Source organism: Coregonus lavaretus (genome assembly GCF_964263955.1).
Source record: "Coregonus lavaretus genome assembly, contig: HAP1_SCAFFOLD_54, whole genome shotgun sequence".
In the NCBI taxonomy this organism is placed as follows: domain Eukaryota; kingdom Metazoa; phylum Chordata; class Actinopteri; order Salmoniformes; family Salmonidae; genus Coregonus; species Coregonus lavaretus.
This window is the reverse complement of record NW_028158385.1, coordinates 3,446,262-3,451,813: the sequence shown is the minus strand read 5'-3', so window position 1 is coordinate 3,451,813 and position 5,552 is coordinate 3,446,262.

Sequence of the window (5,552 nt, the reverse complement as noted above, 5' to 3'; positions counted from 1 at the left end):
AACTGGGCTCCACTGTCACAATCAGGACCCAGTGACTGTAGGTTTGGACTCAGTGTGGAAGGAGAGAGGCAGGTTGGGTTTGTCCTCACTATTGATGTTACCGGCCTCAGATTTAATTTTAGTCGTCCTGTAGTAACAATGAGAAACGGACACAAAAAGTTATTGTCTTGACAGTTCTGGCACTTTCTTTATTCTCTAAAAATATATTATATTTATTCTTGTTAAATTATCTACTTCAGTGCTTGACTTGGACTGAAATAGGTGTCGGTACTGCTTATATCTAGGTGCAGGAGTTCCACAATACTGTTGAGCTAACATTCTATAAGAGGAACAGGAGCTCAAGCACTAGATATTTGAGGTGCCGGTACTTAACCTATAGTAGATATTCCTAAATTCACATACAGTACTAGTCAAAAGTTTTAGAACACCTACTCATTCCAGGGGTTCTTTATTTTTACTATTTTCTACATTGTATAATAATAGTGAAAACATCACAACTATGAAATTACATATGGAATCATGTAGTAACCAACAAAGTGTTAAACAAATCAAAATATATATTTTATAGTTGAGATTCTTTAAAGTAAGCAACCTTTGCCTTGATGACAGCTTTGCACACTCTTGGCATTATCTCTACCAACTTCATGAGGTGTTCACCTGTAATGCATTTCAATCAACAGGTGTGCCTTGTTAAAAGTTAATTTGTGGAATGTCTTAATGCGCTTGAGCCAATCAGTTGTGTTGTGACAAGGTAGGGGTGGTATCCAGAAGATAGGCCTATTTGGTAAAAGACCAAGTCCATATTATTGCAAGAACAGCTTAAATAAGCAAAGAGAAACAACAGTCCATCATTACTTTAAGATTCTTCAAGTGCAGTCGCAAAAACCATCAAGCGCATTGATGAAACTGGCTCTCATGAGAACCGCCACAGGAAAGGAAGACCCCGAGTTACCTCTGCTACAGAGGATAAGTTCATTAGAGTTACCAGCCTCAGAAATTGCAGCCCAAATAATTGCTTCAGCGTTCAAGTAACAGACACATCTCAACATCAACTGTTCAGAGGAGACTGCGTGAATCAGGCCTTCATGGTGGAATTGCTGCAAGGAAACCACTACTAAAGGACACCAACAAGAAGAAGAGACTTGCTTGGGCCAAAAAACATGAGCAATGGACCTTAGACCGGTGGAAATCTGTCCTTTGGTCTGATGTGTCCAAATTTGAGATTTTTGGTTCCAATCGCAGTGTCTTTGTGAGATGCAGAGTAGGTGAACGGATGATCTCTACATGTGTGGTTCCCACCGTGAAGCATGGAGGAGGAGGTGTGATGGTGCTTTGCTGGTGATTTATTTAGAATTCAAGGCACACTTAACCAGCATGGCTACCACAGCATTCTGCAGCGATACACCATCCCATCTGGTTTGCGCTTAGTGGGATTATCATTTGTTTTTCAACAGGACAATGACCCAACACACCTCCAGACTGTGTAAGGGCTATTTGACCAAGAAGGAGAGTGATGGAGTGCTGCATCAGATGACCTGGCCTCCACAATCAACCGACCTCAACCCAATTGAGATGGTTTGGGATGAGTTGGACCACAGAGTGAAGGAAAAGCAGCCAACAAGTGCTATGCTGTGAACTTCTTCAAGACTGTTGGAAAAGCATTCCAGATGAAGTTGGTTGAGAGAATGCCAAGAGTGTGCAAATCTGTCATCAAGGCAAAAATCTAAAATATATTTTGATTTGTTTAACACTTTTTTTGGTTACTACATGATTCCATATGTGTTATTTTATAGTTTAGATGTCTTCACTATTATTCTACAATGTAGAAAATGGTAAAAAATTAAGAAAAACCCTTAAATTAGTAGGTGTGTCCAAACGTTTGACTGGTGCTGTATATTTGCCACTGCTTGACAAAAAAAATATATACTTATAGTTAGATAGAACCTGCTCTTACCATGAGAAACAGATTTCCCAATCTTCTCCTCCTTTTCTTCATCTTTAATGTTGACATTCAGCTCCAATGTTTGACTGCAGTCTTCCAGCTTCACTGATGCCATCTCTGGATCCTGCAGTGCAAACTGGGCTCCACTGTCACAATCAGGACCCAGTGACTGTAGGTTTAGACTCAGTGTGGAAGGAGAGAGGCAGGCTGGGTTTGTCCTCACTGTTGATGTTACCGGCCTCAGACTTAATCTGAGTCGTCCAGTAGTAATAAAGAGAAACGGACACAAAAGTTAGTCTTGACAGTTCTGCCACTTTCATTATTCTATAAAAATATATTAGATCAGGTAGCTAAGCATTGACAACAAACCATTTATTAATTTCACATTAGACACAAATTGCACACTTTAAATTAAACCATGTAAGTGCACTTAACCTATAGTAGATTTCAGAAATTCACATAAATGACTGAAAAACCATTTAGAACAAGTTTGCAGTTTGTTTTAGGCAGCACTATGTACTATTTTCCTGAATAACGTTGGCTTCACTGTATTATTTCAATCAAAAAACAATAGTATTTATTCATAGGTATAACTTCACAAGCCCTGAATTCATTAGATTATAGCTGACTGTTTGAAATGCAATGTATTTGACCTTTAACTGTACAACACTTACTTAGAGAAAAACAAAATTAAGAAATCTTGAATCACCCATACGTTTGAAAAAAACTCAAGATACAGCTGTATGATATAGTCCATATAGCCCAGCCCTAACAGAGTACATTAGAGTAGAATACAATACAGTACGTTATACTGTACTATAATCTGTACTGTTGTACTGTACTGAACTAAACTTCTCTTTCCTGTACTCTGCTGTACTGTACTTTCCAATCTTGTGAAACAGTAGCTATGTTTCCAATAACTTGTCCAGTGCTTTGTTTCTCGACATTAAGAAAAAGTTTGCATAGAAAATAGATACGACAATTGCCATCTAGGGTGTGTTTCCATGTAACTATCCTGTGTCGATAAAAACAGCTGGACGTAATGACTCACCCTGTACCGTCAAAATGATTTGGCAATCATTTATTTAAAAAACACTGTTTCAATCCTCACTTGTCAGAATAAAGAAACTTTGACAAAAGAAAAATCCACCCGTCCAACGATTAAAAACGTTTTTGAGCTTTAGAACATTTCTCCTATATCTGCCGTCTCCATTACACACATCGCAAAGATTATTTTAGCAACATTGCTTTTGTCGAATGCTGCTGGATCAATGGAAACCTGCCTAATGTCTGAGTGATTGGTTCAGATTTGGTCTGGTCTAATGTTTGACCCAATGGTTGGGCCAAGTCAGTTAAGAACAAATTCTTATTTACAATGACGGCCTATCCCGGACGAAGCTGGGCCAATTGATTGGGACTCCAATCACAGCCGGATAATGATACAGCCTGGAATCAAACCAGGCTCTGTAGTGCCAGATGCAGTGCCTTAGACCGCTGCGCCACTCGGGAGCCCTGTGACTAATCATTTTGGCTATTTAAGCTCTGAAAAGGCCTATCAGCTACCCAACCTTATCAGGAATTATCCTGAGCCTCTTTGCAATGAGAATCAATGCATTTGCACAGCGGGAAATGCAGAATTATATATATATATATTTTGCTATGATCATCTCGTCAAAAATGTACAGAGAAACTTGAAACCACTGATTATCATTATCAATTTAGCTGACGGGGTTAAACTCCCGGACAACAGTGGTTTCAGAGTCCTGCAATAGAGTGAAGACGCTAATATTTGTGTAAACTCTACATAGTTATGTTCTGTGGGTGTCACTGAGTAGGCTGAACAATACATAGGTAGGGCTGTACAGTGCAATATGAATGTCCAATACAAACAAAAGAAACAGCATACTCAACTGGCGTAACGCGGTAAGGACCAAGAACGGGGTCAATATGGACCACGGGTCACAAAATAATTATATAATAATACTGTTTTGGTTGGGCTTCAACCCCTGGTATCATATAAACACACATAAGACATGGAATCATGTAGAATTGGTTAAAAATAGCAACAACTAAAAATCTCAGCCCTGTCGTAAAATGTGTAGAATTACGGGATATTAGCTTTAAAACTGCTAAATGTTCTCTCCGCCAACAAGTGGGTTGTGAACAGTTTGGGGTCACAAGTTGGGGGTTTGTTACTACGCCAATAAATGGCAATATCCATCCGGACCTTTGCCACCTAGGAAATTTGTTTGATCGGACCTTCTCAAATAGTACTGGTGTACCCCTGCAATAGACTGACTGGGATGGTGATTTTTCACAGTCAAAGTCCTGCAATAAGAGCTAAGACGCTAATATTTGTATAAACTCTTGAGAATTGTTTTCTGTGGGTGTCACCCGTTCCATGGGAGCACAATCCAACCCGTTTCATAAGTGCATATAAGAATGCCCCCAATGCAATTATGTGGTCTTATACTTCCACAGTGGGATTTCAACCGTTTCTTTCTGTTTATTTTCAAAATAATTAGTTTTTGTAATTCATTTTAAATTAAGTAACAACATTTGACATGATTCCAATATTTTATATCAGTTTGCATCACTTTCAATGAAGGCCTTTTATTTTGAGGGCAAACCGCAAATTCCACTTTGTGGCTAATCGTTATTATGACTAGCTTCACATACATAGGGACAAGCGGGTACCAGGGCTGCGTCCAGCAGGAGGACAGAGACGTTGGCCACGATCAGATACAAATGTATTATGTAGAACAAACATGCCTCTGATTCTAACGAATCATGTCAGTTCTATTCAGGGCATTTCTATCTGCAACTTTCCAAAACGTGTTTGTACTGAACATGCCCAGGCGAAACGCACTGACCTATATACGAACCTGGAAAGCCTCACAAATGAAAACGTGTAATGGACCCCGCGCCGTGTGCTTGTAAAATATTTTTTATCACGTTCTTCAATCACTCGGATTGACACAAACATTACACAAAACCTTTCCCAAACGTGATAATACCTTGACTGATTTGTTATCTAACATGTTATGACGTTATTTCGATATTAGACAGTGTAAAAGTGCTATTACATACCTGTAGTAATAAAGAGAAACGGAAAGCACAGTCCTTTTGTTTGCTTTGTTCTGAAGAATGTTGCCGCCTCCCCAGAAGTTCCTGTTCCCCAACTACCACAATGCAACAGCGACATCTTCTTCTTCTTCTGTGGGTTTTATGGCAGACTACATCCAAAAGTTGTATTGCCGCCACCAACTGGACGGTTTGAAACCACAAAATAAATTAAATAAAAAATACATCCATACTTAATAGTGATACTAACTTACTCCACCCTAATAAAAAATAGTACATTGCCAAAACAAACAAAACTCCCATTTCTTCCTTCCTTCCTTTAAATCTCCATATATCCCTTCTCAGTCTCTAGGACCTGAGATGGTAGTACGGCTTTTGCCAATATTCCATGTAACTCTTTTGCCAATAAATCTTTCAGCCCCAGGAACCGTTCTGCCGCAACCACAATGATTTCTATTACATTTTAGTCATTTAGCAGACACTCTTATCCAGAGCGACTTACAGGAGCAATTAGGGTTACGTACCT